Source organism: Dreissena polymorpha, chromosome 7 (genome assembly GCF_020536995.1).
Source record: "Dreissena polymorpha isolate Duluth1 chromosome 7, UMN_Dpol_1.0, whole genome shotgun sequence".
Lineage (NCBI taxonomy): Eukaryota > Metazoa > Mollusca > Bivalvia > Myida > Dreissenidae > Dreissena > Dreissena polymorpha.
The window spans coordinates 63,202,021-63,227,016 of NC_068361.1; the positions used below are offsets into that span (position 1 = coordinate 63,202,021).

Genomic DNA, 24,996 nt, shown 5'->3' on the forward strand with positions numbered 1-24,996 from the left:
CTGCGGGAGAGACTTAACACTTAGGAAGGGGGCTTATTCCGCCTGTCTGAAAACTCGAAGGGGGTTTGTTCCGCAATGGAAGGGGGTTTCTTCCGTGTATGCAAAATGTGAAAGGGGGTTTCTTCCACTATGCCGTTTATAGGGAAGGGGGTTTCTTCCAAAGGGGGTTTATTCCAGTAATCAGTTTGTACAACTAACAATAACACTGGGCCACTTAGATAAATATTGGACCTATTAGGGCCAGACAAAGGCCCTCTTACTGTTTATTAGGGGCCATAAAAGATACACAGATAAGTGCCAATAAGAGCCCTGCCATAAACTGTGAAAACATTCTTTGATTGTTACAGTAAGTGGCAGATTCCTGTTAATTGTGTTTCAATATAACGAAAGTATTTCTTCAATGATACCTAAATAAAAATGACTTTAAAGTTTCATGAGTGTTATTGTAATTCCTTTGTAATGTGCAAAAACATGAAACCTAGAGATCCTATTTGGGGATTTTATGATAAAATCACAGAAGGAAATAAGTCTAAAACCAAGTGTAAAGCATGTTCATGTGATGTATTTCCCATTTTCAGAGTATTTCCCAGGGCGGGAAAAACAGGCATGAATTCATTGTGCAAAGCAAGGTCAGGAACCGAAATCCCCACTGTAAATACCTTCAAGAGTCAAAAAAATCATCTAGGAGCTTTTTTGATATTTAAAAAACAGTGGTACAGGCAAAAACTTTACAACAATATCCTACTTCTTTTGAAAAATAATGACTTGTTGCGGGGATTTGGGGTTATTCTTCATCAGCCCACCGAGTAACGAAATCCCCCATAATAACATCTGTAAATGAGGGATGGTTCTCAAGATCATCTCTGATGACACCAAGTATTGGTTGTACCCACAGGGGTTTTTAACCTTATATAACAGACGCCGAATATCGGCGTCTTCCCCCACCAAACTAGGCTGGTTTCCCCCCCCCCCCCCCCCAAAAAAAAAAAAAATTTTTTTTTTTTTTTTTTAATAGAAAGATGTGTCTCATGATTATATTATCACAATTCTATTTCAATTTAATCTTGCCAAACGTAATAAATTTTGAAAAAAAACAATGAATATAGTTCAAACATGTACAAATGTATTGTAATAATGAGAAAGTAAGTAAACAAATCCCCCAAAAAGGGTAACGCCGCGAAAATTCCCACTCCCACATTTTTTCCCCAAAGTGGAAAATCCCGCGTAAAATTTCCCCCACATAAGGGCTAAAGGCCCCTTCCCCCACAACCAAAAAAAAACCCTGACCCAGGAAATAAACTCAAGTGTCTCAATAAGCATCAGACTTTTGCAGGAATCTAGCTTAAATAAATAGAGTTTAATACATATTTATGTGTGATATTTTATGATAAACATGTCAGTTAAATAAATACTGCACAATTTGTTTTACCTGTATATAAGTACCATTCCAATCTTGGCGGCTAGTGAACTATTTTAAAAGCTACATAAATATGAAACCCTAATATAAAGCATATCACAGTGTTCCACAGAAATGATGCTGATGATAATTCAGCATGATGATTAGATATTTCTAAATTCCATTTCCACTAACGACGTAAGTTACAATTCCAGCTCAAGGACTTTGAACAAACTTAGAAAAATAACACTATTCCACTGTCAAACGGTACGAAAGATTGATTTATGCAATAAATCGTCTACTGATCCCGTGTGAGCCATCTCGCTCTCTGTTCAATGTTTGCTATATGTGGTTTTTCTCAATTTTCAGCAACACACTAAAGTAAACAACACGGTGTAAAAATTCTTCCGGATGTTGACAGTTTTAATATTATATATATATAACCCCAAAGAAAACAGAATGTACAATAAAGAAATCATAGATTACCAGAGCGTTTTACAAGGACGTTTACGAGGGGTTTATTGAAACGGTTTACGAGAATCGTAGATCCAATTGCAACCACCCGAGTTACGATATCGTTATATTTACGAAACGATATCTTATTGAAACGGTCCCCAGACCAATTAAATCTTAGGTATCTATTAATGTAAATAAAAGTGATTTTATCTCTTTAAAGCATAGGCATTGTTTGTTGTTGTAAACATCATTTAACAAAAAATTTAAAAATTACAAAACAATTTTTGGAATTATCATGTGCTTATCTCAAAAAAGAGGTCTCATCAGCGATTAACAGCCGTGATATCTGGCAAACGCCAGTGAAATGCCCTATTAAGACTGCTTGTTTATTGCATTAAGCATGTACACCAGTTGGTATTTGATAAGGGTCTTAATTTGCAGGGGTCCACTTCTTATAAGCGCAAACAACAGCTAATTACTATAACATGTGTCAAACTGATGTGATGCTGTTCAATGGTAACTTTCTTTAAATAAACGCTCTACATCGCCCCTTTTGGGGGGAAAAATTCCCCCTAAAAAAAAAAAAAAAAAAAAAAAAAAAAAATTTTTTTTTTTTTTTTTTTATTGAAAGATGTGTCTCATGATTATTATATCTCAATTCTATTTCAATTTAATCTTTTCAAACATACTAAATTATGAAAAGTGCAAGGAATATGGTGCAAACATGTACAAATGAAATAATGAGAGAGTAAGTAAAAAATCCCCCAAAAAGGGAAACGCTGCGAAAATTCCCCCTCCTAAGGGCTGCGGACCCCTTCCCCCAAAGTAGTGTGACGGCCCTGTGTGTCAACTATTGAAACCAAACAGTCTTCTGTACAATGTTTTTTTATTTAAAAAATGTCTATGTGTGAGGTAATTCAAATGCTTTCTGTAAAAAACATGTAACAGGACAATTGGTAAAATCGGTAAATATTCACAGTGGTCATAATTGGCGCAAGGGCAGGAGCACAAAACGCATGGAAATTAGACCTCTTCCCAAATAAGTAATTCAACAGTATTCAAAACACAAGTAATGTGGTTTTCTAAGTAGGAACAATAAGATACATTCTTTTAAAACACCATAATTGTTACATTCTTTTAAAACACCATAATTGTTACATTCCCTTCTCAAAATAAAATACGCTTTTTAACAAAATACACTTTAAGAAGTGCATTTATTCTGCGCTTTCTCCAAAAAAGTGTATTTTTCCTGCGTCTTTCGTTTAAAAAGTACACTTAAGTGCATTAAAGTGTATTTTTCGAAATTAGAGCGCGTTTTTTCATAATCTTTTGAATTGCCAAGTGTATTTTTTCTGTACTTTTATATGATTGAGTGCGTCTTTTCAATGGAAGTGTATTTTTAACTATATCTTTTCCAAGACAGTGTGTCTTTTCAATTTAAGCGTATTTAAGTGTATTAATAAGTGTATCTTTTCTGGGTCTGAACATATTTTATACTTTTCATACATTATATATTAGTAGTAAAAATTTTGTAGTATTTACAAAAACAACACAAATACAAGTGTTATGTATGACATTATCAAATGTTTATTGATTATTTGAAAACATCAAGAAAATAATACTATTCATAATAAATTTTTTAACAACAATGCTTAACAGCTTTAAAAACCACAAGTTCAACTAAATCAGGCTGTGGGTCACTTATTAAAAATATTGAACATGTCAAAAATATTATGTGGGCTTCTGGCAAGCCCACATAATATTTTTGACACTTTCAATATTTTTAATATTTAAAATATATTTTCTCAAATTTCTTATACTGATATTTAACCCAAATAAAATTAATATCAACCACATTGTCTACTAAACACATTTTTTAAAGGCAATTAAAATAATATTTATAATAGAATTATAATTTTCTAACACCTTTCAGTATGTCAAATTGAAATATTCACAAATAAATATAATATGCTAAGGGTTATGTGCATGTATTGTAATTTGTGATTTCATAAACAATAAACAGATTGTCATTTCTCAGTAATGATATTCAATTTAAGGTCACAAAGAGAAGAATTGTTATCAGTGATGTGTATTATTCCATAAATATTTTGGTGTTGAAATTTGCCTTTATCAGTAGATATATCTCAAGCTGACACAACAGATAAAAGATCAGCTCTCCCCCAATTAAATCAAATATGCATCATAAACACTAATCTCTTATCAGTGATGCAGCAATGCCTAACAAAGGGGTGCATATCATCTGCATACTTTTGATTGGTTGATAGTTTTTGTTTTGAAAACAAGCCACTTTTGATTGGTTTAGGACACAGGAAGTAAATTTGTTTAAACAAGCAGGTGTCAGCAACTGATAATGAGCTACATTTTTAGACATGATTTAGCAAATTAAGATTTTAAATTGTACTTGTAGTGTCAAATGTCTTGAAATACTGTCAGCATGAAGTATTGTGTGATGAAAACAAAGTGTATTTACTACAATGTAGTAAATCAAAGGAGGTCCAAAGTGGCTGGATACTGAAGAACAGTTGTAACAGGTTTGTATTTTTATTTCTGCATCCCTTTTTTAATAAAGTTCATTGAATTAATTATGATCATTATCATGTTTATGTATTGTCTCTGGTATAAGGATAAGTAAATGCATTGTAATTTTAAGGAAAACTAACACCAATTGAAACAAAAATAGATAAATATACAAATTAAAAAGTGTTAATGTTGTGTACAGTGAATTATTATGGCTGTGTTTTATGGTTATTGTCATCTTAAACTTTATTTATAGCTAAGTCTGGTCATTACTGAATGGACTTCTTTCCCTCATATTTCAATGAGAACTTTTATATTTTGATTTTAAAGGTAAAACTCTTGCCCCAAGGAAAGAATGTGCATTATCACCTGCTAAAAAAGGAAGAAACAGGGGGATACTGACTGATGTATGGACTTTAACACCAGGTTTTTACCCTTCAAGAGTTGGCTAACTAGAGTGAAGCAGGAGAGTGGGCTGTGCTTGACTAAGAAAAGCTGGATTTGTTGAGAGGTAAAACTATACAGGTTATTGCATTTAAAATGCATCACACTTCCAGCCAGTCCAGACAGCCAAATGAGACCACGCATCTTAGTTCATTTTCAAACTGTATTGTCTACAAAACGCTATTTCTTTGATGATAAGAGTTTAGTCACATGTGATCACAGGATTAAAAAATTGCAAAAATAAACAAACAAAAACAACAAGCAAACAAACTTGCATTGATTTAAATTTATAATTATAATCGCAACAAGATTACCATTACAGCAATATTTCATAGTGAAGTGAAACAAAAACCTTACAATTTAACAAGTATGAAGAATGCCTCACCCTTTTGATAGTGTGTGATATCATGTTTATCTTTTGCAGATCAATACGCATTCAAGATCCTTAAGAAGAGAAGGACACAAGCAACATCAGTGGTAGATGTCACTCCAGCCCCTGCTTTTCCGGTCTCGCCTGCTGCTTTCCAGGTCCCTCCAGCTGCCAAGATCAGGTCTAGGCACTGGCTGCCATCCAGGTCCCCCTGGCGGTTGCGGTCGTGTTCTCAAATGGCTGCTGTACTGGACTACTGGTCCCAGCACCATATTCGGTCAAGGTCTCTCCAAATGCTGAAGTCCAGGTTCCTCCGGCCACTGCGGTTCAGGTACCCCCAAAAGCTGTGACCTAGTTCTCTGCAGCAGCTGCGATCTAAATATATTGACCCACTGTGGAACACTGCGGTTAATCGTTTTTTCCATTCAATCTTCCACAAATGCCTCATTTTATAATGAAGTGTACAATTCTTATGTTCATATTTGTTTGTGTTATAAAGATGATTTTCCTGCACATTGTGTTTTTTTCCCTTAAAACTGCATGGGGCTATTACTTTTTTTACTGAAACATATCAGCACAAAATTGTAAAAGACTTTAACATACTTTAATACAAAAAAGTGTTTAAACCCACAGGAAACCACCTTGCCAAAAACCCACAAAAACTTACTGAGCAGGTTATTGTTTGCCAAAACCTAGCGAGTGTGCGTTTCATTGTCCATATGCTTATAAATTTAATAATTAGAATGAATTATCTTTAATGTATTTTTTTTAGATATATAAACTCAAGAAACTTACATAATTTTTGCGCCACATTACAAGTTTATTTGAATTTGTGTCACTCCTAAGATTTTCCCACGGCCTCCGAATGTCTCTCTTACCCTCTGAAAGTGTTTGTGTTTAGAAATTATTTATAACGTTATTTTTAATAAATAAATCTATTTCAGACTATAAAATACTGTTCTAGCTGTTGATAATGTCCCCTTTATAGTTAAAACTGAGATAACTTGTGAGTAAATAGTTGTAAATGGTTGTATATATTTCCAAGTTTGGAAAGTTATGTAGATCTCAAATGTGATTTCATGTCCATAGTGCTTATATATTTAATAATAAGAACGAATTATCTTTGATGTCATTTTAGGTTTTTTCATATAAACTCGAAAAACTTACATAATTTGTGCGCCACATTACAAGTTTGGCAAGAAAAAATCTTTAACAATATTAAAAACCATGTGAGGATTGAGAAAGATTAAAAAAAAAACTATTTTGCTATTTGACAATTTGGTAAGCCTACATGTATGTCTTTGTCTTTCAACATATTCTATTTGCCATTGTTATTTATTCACATTAATTTATTGTGATATTGTTTGAAAAAATTGTATATTGACATGTTTTTTTTCAATGCATTCTTTGTATGGAACAATGTAAACCAAAAAGTATAGGGACAGGGGGAAGCAGTTGCAGAGGAAAGCGGAAAAGCTTTTAAGCACCCATAGAATGGCCTTAACTACTTGTTTATTTTAAAATGATTTATGTGAATAAATGTGTTTATTTCAAAGTTTATTTGCTGTTGTTCTCTCAAATCATATTTAAACCGGCCACTTTTCATATCCAAATGAATGTTTTTTTAATAGACATTTTCAAAGATACACTTAAGTGCACTTTATACACTAAAAATACACTTGAGCGTTTTTTTTTCTTCAAAAAATACACTAGAGCGTATTTTTAAAAAAAATACACTTGAGCGTATTTTTTTCCCCAAATTTTTCAAAAAATACACTAGAGCGTATTTTTTTCAAAAAATACACAAGAGCGTATTTAAGTGTATTTTTCATGTTTTCCTAAGTAAATTAAAACGCTTAAAATACGCTTCAAGTGTACTTTTTGGGGAACAAAAAAAAACGGTAAGCGAATTAATACACTTAAATACACTTAAGCGTATTAATTCACTTAAAAACACTAAAGTACACTTTAAAATACACACAAAAGTGCATTTATACACTCAAAAAGTGTATTATTTGAACAGAAAAATGCACTTGTTTAGTTAAATGCGCTTTAAAGCGCATGTTATTGGCACCATATTTTTTTCAGCAAAAAATACGGTGCCAATAACATGCGCTTTAATGCGCATTAAAAGCGCATTTAATGCGCATTAAATGCGCATTTAATGCGCATTAAATGCGCATTTAGTGCACTTTTTCGAGAAGGGTTGTTTTAAAACACCATAATTGTTTGAAACCAAGCAAATTCATTGAATTGACATCTCCTGCAAAATAAAGTTTGTTAATGGATGGGTTCAAATCCCTTGGTATATGGAATTATCCAAAAAATATATTTAAGTGCAGGGTAATTGTTTTTATGCATTGCAATTCTCCTCATTGATATCTATACACCCATGCAGTTTAATATTGCAATATTGTAGTGTATCTGAGATATACCCCTTTCAAGCTACACAATACAAAAACAACAAAGGGCAAGGTTATGGTTCTTGTGCATGGCATTTCTCATCATTATTATCAATACGCCAGTAAAGTTTAATGTTGAAGTCTTGTATTGTATCTGAGATATAGATATTTTTTTTAAAAAGGGATATAACTCTTATTTAAGAGAGTGTAGGGTTATGGCTCATGTGCATGGCAATTCTCCTCATTTATATCTATACACCCATGAAGTTTCATGTTGATATCTTATATAGTTTCTGAGAAAAAGCCTTGAAAATTTTTGTGGCAGACAGACTGAAGGAATGACAGACTTACCGACTGACAGATGGACAGACAAAGCCAATTCTATATCCCTCCGCCTTTGGCGGGGCATACAAAAAGTGTGTAAGGCCACAATTAAAATATTGTTGGTTTGCCCTTTACCGACCCTAAATTTAACAGGTGGGTAGGTAGGTAGGAAAATTATTTTATTTTATTTGAGAAATTATATTTTTAATACACTAATAGTCTATGAATATTTAAAACACTGTTATTAAAGCACTGTTGCAGTGTACGAAGCCCTATGTAGCTTAACATTATCTTGTTTGCTGTTTCTTGCATATATTTAATATCAAATGCATGCTTGTGTGTAATTACATCAAATATTTGTTCATTATATGATGTTAATTGCTCAAATGCATTTGTAATTATTTAACAGCCAGACAGCTTTTATTTTTAACTTAAACCTTTTCCTTAAATTGGGCTTAATTAGCATGCAACAAGCATTGAAGGAGTGTAGAAAGACAGCCCAAAGCCTTTAATGGAAAAATTCAGACATGGCGAAAGACCGTCACATTTTACAGGCCAGACTTGCCTACCAGGAGAAACAATTCACAGGCCAGTTGAAATTTTTACAGGCCTCAATTTTAATTGTTTGACCGGTTAGTGCATAGTCTCGGCATGGCAAAGTAAATTCATAAAAGGGCAAACTGAACATTATTATAAAGCATTATTTCTTCTTGAATGCTCTGAGCTTTTATGAGTACATACGTACAGCTCAGAGGGTCAATAGCTGGGAGTTGTATTATTGCAACTACACTTTAACATAAGCACGAAAACTTGTTTTGGGGAAATAAATTAAGGGTGTTAGTTTCAGTTTGTGGATATATTAACGCTTTAAACATCAGGGGTTTTTTTTACTAAGAAAGTGACGCCGATATTCGGCGTCTTCCCCTACCAGAATTTTTCCCCTTAAAATACAATTTCCCCACCAAAAATATCATTTTTCACCAAAATATAATATTTTCTCTCAAAGAAATGTTTATTTTTCCTTGGGGCATTCGACAATTATCCAATTTGCACCATGTACAACGAATTCGCGCTCTCTCTCTCCAGACGAACACACAACATCTGGGAATCCCAGTTATTCTAAATATAGCTCTTGAATAACGTCATGTAAACTGGGCAATAATCATGTGACTATTTTACTGGATACCGGTCTTGCGCGAGAAGGGTGTTTCGTCAATTAATTACCGGAAACCAGTCGAATTTTCATCCGGGCTATGTGCAAGCCGAGGTATAAACGTGAAAACAGAAAAAAAATGTTACAATTAGCGTTCTTACACAAACAAAATAAAACATTCGAACTCGGAAGATACTGAACGCATCGAGGCATTTTTAAAGAAAGAATCATCGAAAACCGTTATAACCCAGCAGGATTCCGAGGTAATCAACATCGAACATTGTGAAAGTGAAAGTAGACAATCCGCAGCTGCCGCTCCTTTCCCTTCCAATACTGTAGCAAATCAAGATCGTCAACCCATTCATCATGAAATTGAAATCACAAAATTGACATCGTCCCCCGGCCCCAGTACAAAAATATAGTTGAAAACATTTCCCATTATTAGATCTACACCTGCAACTTTATTAAGGACTTTGACTTTAATACGTGTTAAATGTGTTTAAGAACAAAAAGGACAGAGACAAGTCTCTTTTGATGAGTTATAGACATTGAAATGAACAGTTTTTATTTTTTCCCCTAATATCTCTCATTCGCACTCTTTTTTCCCCTTTCACCCAGCGTCCAGCGTCTTCCCCTTTCTCTAAAAAAAACCCCTGAACATATATACTTGAGTGTTGTCGATGTATTTAGCTAAGAGACATTAATATATTAAATAAGTTTACCTTTACATATCCATTTCACTAACATGCCAATACAGTAAACTGTTTAGTGTGCAAACATAATAAAGCAGAATATGCACATGAATCTGATTAAACACAGATCCACTTGCATATAAATCAAATCATGTTTGTCTTTTATTTTGCATTTTCGAACGATAATCCTGTAACTGTTAGATGTATTTTTCTTTGCGAGTAGACTGCATTCCAATTTTCAAACACTTGTTCTGTGACATTCAGTTCATACATTTCCAAAAAAAAAGAGTTTTATTTGTATCTAAAATGTATGCTCCATCGTAGAAAGACATGCTCTTTTCATTAATCCATACTAATTATATGATGTCCGTCGTAAATTCGATAGTCATTTATCCTCACTGAGCATCGTTATTTCTTTTAATTGTCCGCCATCTTGGATCACGTTAACAACATGTGTACAACGAACGTAAACTCGTATATGTCCGACTACTTTTGCGAACCAATAGTTAATTATGATGTCTTTCGGCCATTTTCACGGAACACCGCCGATCGCGATGCTGGTTATAGACGCTTGCATTACTGTCTATTCTGGGGCATATGAAATTCCAACCATCTGAGCGACCTAGATCGGTCAGGGGCGATAATAATGGACAGGGATATAAATACGCGCACGAATAAATATTGCAGTCGGCTCTTTTATGATCGGCGAAAAAAACGAAAATAAAAAAAATACGTTTTCAGAAATTGCAATAAAAAATTTTGGGTCGGGGGGTAAAAAGTGGGTCGGTCGGTAAAGGGCAAACAAACTCAATTTTAATTTAGGCCTAAGTTAAAGCAAGAGAAGATGTTATATTGTCTACTACTACTTAACATGTAATATATTGAGATTGAATGTAGGCTGGGAATGTTCTTATATTCATAATAGTCACAATTAAGACCATTATTTTTTCTAATACCTGTGACTGATTTTCAGTTCTTTTGATCAATGTATGTATGTGCATCAATAATTTATAAATCTTATAAGAAGGTTAAAAGACCTTACACATGGAATAAAATTAAGTTTGAATCACAATAACAGGGATGTAACTTATGACAAACCTAATAATTCATCCTTCTGTCTATCATGACTACCCTCAGTACTGCAAGGAGCTAACTACTCACATATATAGTTGACTTTTTTCTAGAATACTTATCTAAAATAGTATCTTAACAGTTGGCATTCAACCATGTAAAAAGAACGCATGTCAAAGTATCTTAACCCATTTCATTCTGGTGATTAACACTTACATGATACAACTCATAGGCACAATCTTTAGTTTAACATTTTTAATTTGTTGTACCCAGATTGCATTAATAAATGTACAGTTAAATTGTTCAGTCTTGCACCTTATTGCCTGAGTTTTAAGACAATAAGATATATATTTGTGTGTATTGATAGAGCCATTCATAAAGAGTTGGGTTCGTAACATTTTGGCTGTAAAACATTTAGGCCTTGATTTAGTATGCAAATTTCATGCAAGTCAACATGTCACACACATTGCTGCCAATTTATAAAAAAAATAATGTATATAAAATAGTTTTGCTTCATATTTCTTTGAAAGGTATGGCATTTGACATTACCGTGTTTATATGTTTAACTGACTTCCATTGCACAGATTGTATTGTTAACTTGTTATATCCAGATTCTGAATAAAAAGCAACACAAGCACGGCATAATATGAAATTTAACATTTTAATAAAGGGCACCATTTTATATTATATACACTGTTTTGTGTTTCCTCTAACAAAGGAAACCTTATTTTAAGGTGAACAGTTTAGATTTTGTCATGACCAGTCAAATTACATCAGTTCAAGGGAAACAACTCAAAATACAAAAGTTTACCAAAGTTCAATCTCAAGTGAAACAAACATTTTGCATATTGAGACCAAGTCTTGTCATCAACTAATTTTTATAAGTGCATATATTTATGAAACTTGTAATAATTGTTAGCTAACCGTTGGCAATAACAACTGAAAACATGCATTTGAAATCATAGAATAACAGAGATTTAAATTGTATGGATTAACTCACTGAACATTGCTTGATTTCAACATACTTCAAAACTATGCTTCACTTGGTGGGATTATGGCCTCTATTCAATACAATTACAATGCAATACAATTGTCTTTAATGCAATATGCAATATGTTTATAAAACTACAAAAACTAAACATTTTTTGGTTTCAACATCTAAGGTTTGGTTTCAAAACCAAAACTATTACCAGTTAATGACAGAAACAAAACACTTGACAAAACACTTGACAACAGACACTGACTGATCACAAAAGTTCAATCATGAGCATAACGGTTTACCATAAAATCTCAAACAGCATGCAACTGAGGGAGTTACTGTTGTTGATACCTATGTAATCTTACCTTTTAAAGATTCTAGGTAGCAATCCTCAATCTCAGCCACAATCACCGCCAGTTAAACAGGTGGGAGGTAAGTAAAAATCCAGTGTCTGGTTTCAATTCCATTACTGATGCTCCCAAGAACACTTTTCCAACCAGAGAAACTTCCACCTAGACAGGAGTGAATTCAGTACAGGTTCAGTGCCTGACTCAAGTTCCATTTTCTTGCTACTCACAGAACATACTTCCTTGTCTAACCTATCTGTCTTCTGTACATCAACTGAAACACACCACAGAAACAAAAATGACTGAGCTAATTGATTTTTTTTTGTGTAAGTATAATAATTGTAAAGAAATATTTGTTTGTTCCACGAGTACTAAGTAGACCACCTCAGGGGGAAAAAGCCTTTTCCTATAAGATAAAGCAGATTTTGTCAAGAAGTAGCATGTATTTAATTAAATGCCATATTAATAACCTCACATAACTTCAGAATAATAAACCATGATATCAAAAAATGTTTATTCTTTTGTGTTGGCTTGCTATTTTAAATGTTATTATTACCTGGTTAAAAAAGACAATTATCAGACCAACAGACAGGGCAAAAACAATATGTCCCCCACTATAATGGTGGCGGACATAAAAACTGACACAAGGACCCACACATTATAAATAACACAACTATTGCCAAGCAATATATGTCCCCTACCAGCCCTACAATGTCAGAAATATTAATTTTTTGTATATTTGTTGCCATAGCAACCATAATTTTTAATGTAGGAAGAAAATGAAATTACCAGCATAAAGTCTATATTGCAATCTATCCATCTTTCAAGTTTCATAGAAAAAATATGAAGAACTTTTAAAGTTATTGCAGGATTCACCATGTTTAGCAAAATTTCTATTTTCAGCAATATTGCTAGTCTATTTGTTGTTCTTGATGTAGGAACACAATGAAATGAGGTACATAATCTCCATATTGCCATCTGTCCATGTTTCAAGTTTCTTGAAGAAATATGAAGTTATCGCAGGGTCCAGAAAAGTGTGACAGACCGACAGAAACCGGAAGGGGACAATAAAGAGTACTTATATTATATGTAGTTATACTAAAACAAATGTACCGCTAGTGCTGTTTGGTATATGTAATATACAGAGTCTGGTAGACTGCAATATTTTGTGCATTAAATCTTGAGTGCATAAATCCGTAAAGACGGAAGCCATCTTGGTTTTTAGTTTCAATTTTTTTTTAATTTATAGAAAGTAAGGAATATAGAAAGTACACTGCATTACTCAACCAAGACCTTGTGAAAATAAATCATTCTACATATTATCTTATTAGGTAAATATAGTTTGGAAATATTACACGACCTATATTATTTCAATTGCCGCCAAAAATATGCAGTCAATTGAAAACCAAAATGGCTTATCAGTCCTGTTTAAACACACATGTCGATCTAAAAAGTGATCTCAAACAACATATATGGGAATCTAGTTAAATCTATGGGATAAACAAATAAGGCAGAATACACAAGAGATAATTGTCAACATAGCTCTCTCAAAGGAAGATTTATATATGGGGTTATGGAAAGACTGTGCATGACATACAATGCTATATCAAAGACATATATTTTAATGCTTTTATTCCTGTGGTAAAGTGGTAAACGCTTAATAACTTACACATGTCTTGTGGGAATTTAGGCTGTGATTGAAAAACTGAATACATCACAAATGTTGTTCAGTATGTTCTATAACATGAACTCGTTCTCCGAATACATAACGCATATTGTTCAATATGTCCTAACATGAATATGTTCTCTGATTAAATCACAATTATTGTTCAGTATGTCCTAACATGAATATGTTCTCTAGATTGTCTGTGCAAACCAATATTATGATACCAGATCATGTTACCTCGACCTTAAACTTTATATGTTTATTACTTTCATCCAAATAAATCACTGATCCTTGTGACATTGACCTTTGACCGTTGCTCCAAAACATTAACAGGTGCATTAAGTTTTTCACAAATAAACATCAAACCAATTTGCAAGATTGTACACCAATTCATTCACTAGATATCAAGCAGAACGAAATAGTCTACATACGACCAACCCAAGGTGGGCATGTGCACAGCATTATACAAGCCAATTCTTTGAAAGCATACTTTAAAGCTTGATTGGTCATTGTCAGCATCGGGTACTGCTTAAATGTACCCAGGATACTCCCAAGTATACTTAAATGTACCCTGGGTATAAAAAATATACAGAAACGTACCCGGAAATTATAACGCTAAATTGGTTGTTATCGCCTTTTATTCAAATTAATAACCCAAACCAAAATGATTGCTCGCGGCAAGCTTGCGAAGCTTAATTTTAATTTGTACAAGCTTGCTAGTATTTTAATACAAAATTCTGCAACCTTGTGCAAGCTGGCGTAAGCTTTTTAGTAACTGATGGACTTTCAAAGTACAAAAATATGAAAAAGTTAACAAAAAGCATTATTTCAAGGAAGCTAATTTCTTTCCCAGCATATTGGGATTCAAATTTAATGGCACAGAATCTTAATTATCAGGTAAACATTTTTTTAGGCCTAGCTGTTTAACATAACATAAATTTTTACCTTTCAAGACCTTCTCAGAAGCCAATCAAATTTAAAACAAGGGCTGTTTGTAAAACATGTATGCCCACAATATGGGCTGACCATTGTAGTGGCAGCCATTGTGTGAATACGTTTTTTGTCACTGTGACCTTGACCTTTGACCTAGTGACCTGAAAATCAATAGGGGTTCAGTGATTTTTTTGATTTTTTTTTCTTACAGCCTGTGCCTTTTGGATTGGGAAAATTAGCGCGATAAACCATGAAATTGGGAAACATTATAATTTTGATTATAAGAACAGAATTAAAATTATTTAAGTATGTTTGACAGCATTTTTATATTATTAAGTTCTTACAATGAAGACAATGTTAAGTTAATATCCTTCCACATTCATATTGAACTTGCAATAATCTATATAGATTCTTAAATATACCATTTAATCATAACCTCTTTAACAGTAAGAATTTAATTCAGTATTCTTTTAAATTAAATATCATATGGTGAAAACATTAACAAATATTTATAAAAAAACGCTTTAGTGGTCTTGCTATGTCAATGATGTATTAAATGGAGTTAAAATAATTTATTTCATTTCTTTACCTTTCAACATCTTGCACTTCAATGCTATTTCAGTAGACTGTAAAGCGTGACAAACATAATAAAGCAGAATATACATATGAATCTGATTTTACACAGATCCACTAACATATAAATCATATCATGTTTGTCTCTTTCCATTTTCGAACGATACTCATCGTAAATGCATTAACTTTGTGAGTAACGGTAGACTAACTCCAATTTCCCAACACTGATTTCCGTGATGCACATTCACTGTGAAGATTTGTAATAAATATTTGTTGTTTTTATCTCAAACGTTGTATTTTGCGTAAATTGACACACGCATTAAATTATTCCGTAATAACCATATGATATCCGTTGTTAATTTGAATGTTATTTATCATTTTCGCCGCTCATCGCAAATTTCTCGTCTGCTTGCCGCCATCTTGGGCGCGTGTAAAAACAGGCGTTTACAATCTGGATACATCGATTATCGTCGGTATCCTCCGCAATATAGAGAGAGATGTGGATAGCAACGTAAAATCGTATTCGGCTAAAGTCGCGAAAAATACGTAAGTCAGTTGTTGTTCAGCGACGACTCGGCAACTCGATCGGCACTTGTTCGAAATTATTGCTAAATTACATTGTAATCTTATTGGCTTTATTGGGAAAATTTTGTCTTTTTTTGGGAAATTTTAATCAAATTTTTGGGAAAAAACGTCATTTTTTGCAATTGGGAAGCAGCCGAATATCGGCTGTAATTTCTGGCAAAAAAAATCACTGGGGTTATCTGCGAGTCATGATAAATTTACCTATGAAGTGTCATGATCCTAGGCAAAAGCGTTCTTGAGTTATCATCCGAAAACAATTTTACTGTTCGGGTCACCGTGACCTTGACCTTTGACCTAGTGACCTGAAAATCAATATGGGTCATATGCGAGTCATGATCAATGTACCTATGAAGTTTCATGATCCTAGGCATATGCCTTCTTGAGTTATCATCCGGAAACCATTTAACTATTTCGGGTCACTGTGACCTTGACCTTTGAGCTAGTGACCTCAAAATCAATAGGGGTCATCTGCGAGTCATGATCAATCTACCCATGAAGTTTCATGATCCAAGGCAAAAGCGTTCTTGAGTTATCCGAAAACCATTTTACTATTTCGGGTCACCGTGACCTTGACCTTTGACCTAGTGACCTGAAAATCAATAGGGGTCATCTGCAAGTCATGATCAATCATCTATCAAGTTTCATGATCCTAGGAGTATGCGTTCTTGAGTTATCATCCAAAAATCATTTTACTATTTGGGTCACCGTGACCTTGACCTTTGACTTAGTGACCTCAAAATCAATAGGGGTCATCTGCGAGTCATGATCAATCTACCTATGAAGTTTCATGATTCTAGGCGTATGCGTTCTAAAGTTATCATCCGAAAAACCATTTTACTATTTTGGGTCACTGTGACCTTGACCTTTGACCTAGTGACCTCAAAATCAATAGGGGTCATCTGCGAGTCATGATCTATCTAACGACGAAGTTTCATGATCCTAGGCGTATGCCTTCTTGAGTTATCATCCGGAAACCATTTTACTATTTCGGGTCACCCTGACCGTGACCTTTCACCTAGTGACCTCAAAATCAATAGGGGTCATCTGGGAGTCATGATAAATGTACCTATGAAGTTTCATGATCCTAGGCGTATGTGTTCTTGAGTTATCATCCGGAAACCACCTGGTGGACGGACCGACAGACCGACCGACATGTGTAAAGCAATATACCCCCTCTTCTTCGAAGGGGGGCATAAAAAATGATAAAGTTTCATAACATCTTTCAGCTGGTAATTAAAACAATTTATTAGGAGTAAACAAATAATCTTTTGTGATGTTAGTCTAAACATAACGCACAATCTTTACAACTTTAAAATTATATTTAATAAAGCTTAACAAAGTTTCAATCTAATGTTCAGTGTAGACAGGAATATTCTCTCTCTCAATTCACGAATCAATATAATAAATTATCAACTCAAAAATTGCTATTTGATTTTTAAATAAGAATTAACATTTAAGCCAGCCATTAATTATAGATTATACAAGTTGTTATTAATCAGTGTCATGTTTGGTTTATGTTGTGGAGACATCGTCTATTCAAAATGCATGTTTTATTACTGTCTCAAGCTGCATAATATTCATTTCATTTAATAATTTCCATTTTATATCCTACATAAAAGCTAATGGATTTTGCATAACAGACTACTATTTAATGACATGCATCCCTTTGATCAACCTTTTTATCGACTATTTTTAATTATCTAATTTGTACAGCACCTAACTGTTAAAATCTAAATTACTAATTTGTATAGCACCTTACTGTTAAAAGCTAAATAACTATCTATAAATAATTAACTAAGGTCTGGATTCAAAGTTTCTTCTTGTACATTTTTGCTAATTTTTGTTAGATAAATATATAAACAAGGGCTGTTTGTAAAACATGCATGCCCCCCATATGGGTTCTCCGTTGTAGTGAGAGCCATTGTGTGAATATGTTTTTTGTCACTGTGACCTTGACCTTTGACCTAGTGACCTGAAAATCAATAGGGGTCATCTGCCAGTCATGATCAATCTACCTATCAAGTTTCATGATCCTAGGCCTAAGCGTTCTTTAGTTATCATCCGGAAACCATTTTACTTTTTCGGGTCACTGTGACCTTGACCTTTGACCTAGTGACCTCAAAATCAATAAGGGTCATCTGCGAGTCCTGATCAATCTACCTATCAAGTTTCATGATCCTAGGCCTAAGCGTTTTTGAGTTATCATCCGGAAACCATTTTACTATTTCGGGTCACTGTGACCTTGACCTTTGACCTAGTGACCTGAAAATCAATAGGGGTCATCTGCGAGTCATGATCAATCTACCTATCAAGTTTCATGATCCTAGGCCTAAGCGTTCTTGAGTTATCATACGGAAACCATTTTACTATTTCGGGTCACTGTGACCTTGACCTTTGACCTAGTGACCTGAAAATCAATAGGGGTCATCTGCGAGTCATGATCAATGTACCTATGAAAATTCATGATCCTAGGCCCAAGCGTTCTTGAGTTATCGTCTGACAACCACCTGGTGGACCGACCGACAGACAGACCGACATGAGCAAAGCAATATACCCCCTCTTCTTCGAAGGGGGGCATAAAAATTAATTGATGTGAACAAAGTTTACTTTAAAACTCCGGAAATATTTTGGTCAGCTGTTTTAAATTATTTATATATTAATCAACGATTGATCTCTTTTCTAAAATATAATATATACTAAAGGAAAATTAATATATCATATGGTTCATAAATAGTTTCATATAATGGGTGAAACATTTTATTTGCGTCGCACTCTGAGAAAACTAGGTTTAACCCTTTCAGCGCTGGAACCGAATTTTAAAGGCCTTTGCAAACAGTTTGGATCCAGATGAGACGCCACAAAACGTGGCGTCTCATTAGGATCCAAACTGTTTGCTATTCTGATAGTATTCTTTGAAAAAAAAATCGAAGAAAGTGCTAATTTTTGAAATTTAGCAGACAACATTTTAGCAGACGACAAATTTCCCAGCATGCAAAGGTTTAATGCCCGGGCATAAAGTGTCGTCCCAGATTGGTCTGTGCAGCCCCCATAAGGCTAATCAGGGACGACACTTTCTGCCTAGACTGGGTTTTGTCAAGTAGAGACTTCCTCTAAACAAACAAAAAGCAACAAAACAAACAAAAATGAATGGCGCCCCATTTTCCCAGAGCCAGACTCAGGGTGATCATTAAGAGAGAGATTTAAGGTCACAAAAAGCTTGTAGACATAATAAATCCTGACAACAAGCACTTGTACATAATTTATCTTTTTTTTTCTGTGTTTTTTCTATAAGAGCATTGTCCTTCATCTAAAGAGATTTATCTAATGTGAAAATACAACACCCAAGGTCATGTGATGAAGGTCAATAGCAGGTAACTATAGCGGGTCTCTGTTTATCCGATTTCATGTAAATAATAATTCATCATTTATCATAACTAGCCAGAGAACTGAGTATTTATAACTTTATGATTATCTAGTGATATGGGAGATGACTGCATTCACAGTAACAACTGATCTAAAGTCATCTCCATTGACAATGCGTAAGGAGATTATTTACTGGTACCCTGTACACTTTTGGTTGCATGTGACCCATTCATTACTTGTCAAACAGAATGATGGGAAAATTGCTTTAGCCAGCATTTAAACACTGACAGGCACTACTAAAATAAAAGGAAAACCAGCCGGCTCCCAAGAAAAAAATTATACATCATATTGCTGGCTCCAGATTTTTATTTTCTTAGAAAACTGCAATATGTTGACATAATTATCAATGCTGAAATAATATTAAAGATATACAAGTGAAATAATAATAAAGATATACAAGTGAAATAATGCCCAGTATATTTATAAAAACAAATTACATTACATGTATCAAATTTTTTCAGAACCAACTCTTTGAATGGCAGTAAAAGCAGACAAATAAATTGACATGGTACTACCCCAAAAACCTTGTGTTGAATGCCACAATTCCATCTGAAATGTCCAACAAGCAGGACAGTGCCCTGCCATCTAATGCCAGCCTCATGCGGTTATACATCAACTATATTATGAGCCACTGAGTATTATGAGACACTGAGTAAACAAATGTCACACCATTACAATTAATAATGTATCACATCAATATTTGTAATTGGTCAAGTGCATTTTACATAATAACGAAATGAATTAAAATGTGAAATTGATTTTTTGTACCTTTTTTAATGAATAAAATGTATGGTAAAAATAAGTGAGATACGTTCATTGATTGTTGAAAAGTTCACATGTAACAAGAATATCGGTGAATCTGACGGATGCCCCCCACCCCCCCCCCCCAAATGCATCCATTGATTGTTGAAAAGTTCACATGTAACATGAATATCGGTGAATCTGACGGATGCCCCCACCCCAAATGCAATGTTGATTGTATTTTAAGGCTCAAAGAACTAGAACTGTGTTCACAGACACAGATGCCCATAACAATGTAATTGTCGCACCAATCCACGATTTATTCTACAGCGGACAAAATGACAAACGGGCAAAACTTAAGTTTCAATTAAAATTCCTTCCACAATGATCATCTACACATTCAGCAAAATCTGCCACACTATTAGAGGTGTCGAACGCACACAATGTCGGGACTATATATTCTATTGTGGGAAAACAGACAAACTGCCATAATTCTGAAAAAACTCTGCTGCCCGTAAATTTCTTTCTGAAAGATCTTCTTCACATTAAGGTCATTTTCTGTGAAAATTGATGCAATGTGGACCGAATTTTTAAATTGAAGTGAAAACACAAACTTCTAGGGTATATATATATATATATATTAGTGCTGCAACAATACGCCAAAAACCGTATCGCAATATATTGTCAGTTCAAAAACCCGTATTGCAATATATCGCAATATATTGCTAACTTGTACCAAAATTATAACTTGCCAATTACCCGATAATCCCATAAATTCCAATTTTAAAGCAAATTCTGGTAAATATTTACTATAAATGTGCTCAAGAATAATAAGAAACACAAACATTCGCAAATTTTCTTAAAGGGATCTTTTCACGCTTTGGTAAATTGACAAAATTGAAAAAAAGTTGTTTCAGATTCGTAAGTTTTCGTTTTAGTTATGATATTTGTGAGGAAACAGTAATACTGAACATTAACCATGCTCTAATATAGCCATTATATGCATCTTTTGACGATTTTAAAACCTAAAAATTATAAAGCGTTGCAACGCGAAACGATTGAATAATTTGGAGAGTTCTGTTTTTGTCGTTAAATTTTGTGAAACTTTGAAGATTGCTTATATAAGGTATAAAATACGTAAAGAATGTGTACTCGGCGGAATAGCTCAGTAGGCTAAAGCGTTTTTACTTCAGGACTCTGGCAGGACTCCAGGGGTCACTGGTTCGAAACCTGCTCCGGGCAATGTTCTTTTCCTTTTTTTAATTTTTTTCTGGAGCTTTTACGATCCAATGTTTACATTTATCAATATAAAGCATTTAATGAATAAGTTAAAAAAATGCCAAAATCTGTGAAAAGGCCCCTTTAAGTATCAAATACATTTTTGCAATTGTTACTATTTAAAGATGTCATGAAATAACGTCCAACCGGGGCGTTTTTCCCACTGAACACGCGTAATTCAGCTGACGTGATGTTCCCGTTTTTATACAACACAAAATACACCCTTACTTTCCATGCGACGTTCTACATGTCTGTATAATTTTCGCGCGGTTTTTATTGAGACAAAGGATAAAGCACTTTTTATTTGATGCTATAATTTTTATTGTCGCGTTAGCATTCAAATTTGGAAGCGTGTTTCCGAAATTCGGATTACAAATAATGCTCAAATCAGAATCAAACGAAACATTTACAGCTGTGCGCAATTAATTCAACGATAATCTGTTCAAAAGCATCGAATGAATGCTCCCATGTAACAACGCTACTCCGTATAATACACTTTTTAGAATGCTATTTTTACGTGAAAAATAATTTACACTGCTTTGTTTTGTTTACCTTTTTATCATTATTTCGGATGGCTTTTCTGGACGAAATGTGAATGAATTTTTGTAAAATTTTCGTACCGGTATGATGAAAATCATATCGCAATACAATATGCGGATTGCGTATTGCGATATATACCGATATACCGGTATATTGTTGCAGCCCTAATTATATATATATATATATATATATTCAAACGTGGAAAACAGAGGTAGGGCCATAATTTTGCCAAAACTAATTGCAGGCAAATTCATTTCTATACCATCATCTATACCCCTGAAAGTTTTAGAGATATCTACCACGTTGTTAAAGAGTAGTAAAAAAACACATGCTCCAGTATGAACATTCAAACATACAAACGCATAGACATACAAGTGTAATTGTTAACCCATTTATGCCTAGCCTCTAGAAAAAGGGCCTTGGTAAACAGTGTAGACCCAGATGAGACGCCACATGATGCGGGGCCTCATCTGGGTGTGCGATGTTTGCTTAAAAGAATTTATGTAAGAACAAGGGCTGTTTGTAAAACATGCATGCCCCCCCCCCCAGAGGGTTTTTTTAGAAAAAGGGGAAGACGCTGGACCCTGGGTAAAAGGGGGAAAATCGAGCCGAAAGAGACATATTTGGGGAAAAAATAAAAACTGTTCATTTCAATGTCTATAACTCACCTACAGACTTCAGGTTTTTTTTTATAGAAAAAGTGGCATGTCTCTGACCTTTTTGTTCTTAAACACATGAACAATTATGATATTAAAGTCAGAGTCCTCAATAAAGTTGCAGGGGTAGATCTAATAATGGGAATTGTTTTCAACTGGGGCAGGGGAACGATGTCAATATTGTGATTTCACTTTCATGATGAATGGGTTGACGATCTAGATCTGCTACAGTATTGGAAGGGAAAGGTGCGGCAGCTGCCGATTGTCTACTTTCACTTTCACAATAATCCGACAGTATTAATCGATGTTGATTACATGTACCTCCGAATCCTGCTGGGTTTCAACGGTTTTTGATGATTCATTCTTAAAAAATGCGTCAACGCAATTAATATTTTCCGAGTCCGAACGTTTCATTTTGTTCGTGTATATATTCGCCATTTGTGAGACTTTTTCTGTTTTAACGTTTATATCTTTGCTTTCACATAACCCGGATGAAAATTCGACTGGTTTCCGGTAATCAATTGACGAAACACCCTTCTCGCGCAAGACCGGAATCCAGTAAAATAGTCACATGATTTATACGATTAGTTGCCCGGTTTCCATGACGTAATTTAAGAGCTATATATAGAATCACTGGGATTCCCAGATTTGAGTGTTCGTCAGGAGAGAGAAAGAGAGAGCGAGATCGTTGTACATGGTACAAATTGGATAAGTGTCGACTTCCCAAAAGAAAAAAAAACATTTCTTTGAGGGTAAAATATTAAATTTTGGTGAAAAATTATATTTTTGGAGGGGAAATGGTATTTTTAGGGGAAAAATTCTGGTAGGGGAAGACGCCGAATATCCGCGTCACTTTCTTGGTAAAAAAAAACCCTGCCCCCTATATGGGCTATAAGTTTATAAGTTGTAATAGCAGATGCCCCCCTATATGGGCTATAAGGTGGTGGTGGTGGTGGTGGTGGTGGTGGTGGTGGTGGTGGTGATGGTAGTGGTGGTGGTGGTGGTGGTAGAGGAGGAGGAGGAGGAGGAGGAGGAGGAGGAGGAGGAGGAGGAGGAGGAGGAGGAGGAGGAGGAGGAGGAGGAGGATCAGTAGCAGTAGCATTACAATACCAATACTTAAGAATGATCAAATGGGAAAAGGTAACCTAGCACTGGCAGTAAATATGGGGCTCATTTACAGGTCAGATTTGGAATCTCTGCTGTAAAATGAGATTTTAAATGAACTAAAGGGAGGCAAATGCTGTAATAAAAAGAACATGCATAAACAGTATTTGTTTCCCTTGTTTGAACCATGCTAAATCCTTAAAATGCCTATTTCCAGTAACTGTGACCTTGGCCTGTGACCTTGACCTAGTGACCTCAAAATCAATAGGGGTCATCTGCGAGTCATGATCAATATACCTATGAAGTTTCATAATCCTAGCCCCAAGCGTTCTTGAGTTATCATCCGGAAACCACCTGGTGGACGGACGGACTGACCGACCGACCTACCGACCGACATGAGCAAAGCAATATACCCCCTCTTCTTCGAAGGGGGGGCATAATAATTACACAAAGCATATATTTTATCGACACAATGCATTAAAAGCGCAAAGGGTTGTGAATCAGTGATGCGTAAATGATCCCCGTCATGTCATTAACAAATGTTTATTTAGTGTTTGTTTGGCAGCTTCTTGGCCTTGTTATATTAATCACACTTATCGGTCTTTACAGTGTACTTCATCACGATATATTCTTTCTAAAAGACAACAACCTACACATACAATGTCAGTGCATACCTCCATCCAAACTTAAGTTAAGTTATTGGGCGAAAACTATTTTGAAATATTAAGTTACTGTGACCTTGATCTAAACTTGACTTGCCCCTTTCATTGTTCATGCTTTGTTTAAATTTCTTACTTGGGTTCAATTAATTGATGGTTTTGATTTGGTGTTTCTCAGCGTTATCACTTGAAAAGGATATACAGTTTGGGAGGATTTATAATTGTTTGACACAAGCCGAGGATTAATATTTGTATTCTGTTAGCAGCAAATACCAAGTAAAATGGCATAATGATCATAGCTTTATCATATATTCTTAAACAAAAATATTAAGTTTGGAAACAAATACAACTGTTCAAAGTGCTACCTGTACTCTAGGCGGCAAGTTGGTATAAACAACTACTTAAAAACTTGCAACTCTGGCATTTGGATCTTTGCTACTATAAACTTACAGTCAAATCCAAACTAGGCAAATTTTATCAGGAAAGTAGGTAATGTAAAATGGGAAAAAATACAGGACCTCCTTCTTTTTTTACAGGACCTACTGGCTGCAGAATATAATAGTAAAATAACTTTGTTTTATTGCTAGGATCAAGGTGTTTATGATATAAAATGATAAATGATTAAAAAGCTATTAATTTCTAGGTCGAACATTAATTTTGTATCTG

At 34.4% G+C, this 24,996-nt stretch overlaps 1 long non-coding RNA gene across 2 annotated transcripts; it reads left to right on the forward strand.

Annotated features, from left to right (window-relative positions):
• Positions 1-3,792: 3,792 nt before the first annotated feature.
• On the forward strand, positions 3,793-6,485 carry LOC127839351 (uncharacterized). Of its 2 annotated transcripts, none has more exons than XR_008030303.1 (3): positions 3,793-4,404; positions 4,721-4,915; positions 5,259-6,485. It is a non-coding gene; the product is annotated as an uncharacterized LOC127839351 (long non-coding RNA). The 2 variants fall into 2 exon arrangements; XR_008030302.1 differs by having other exon boundaries at positions 3,801-4,404; positions 4,721-4,901; positions 5,259-6,240.
• The last annotated feature ends 18,511 nt before the right edge of the window (positions 6,486-24,996 follow it).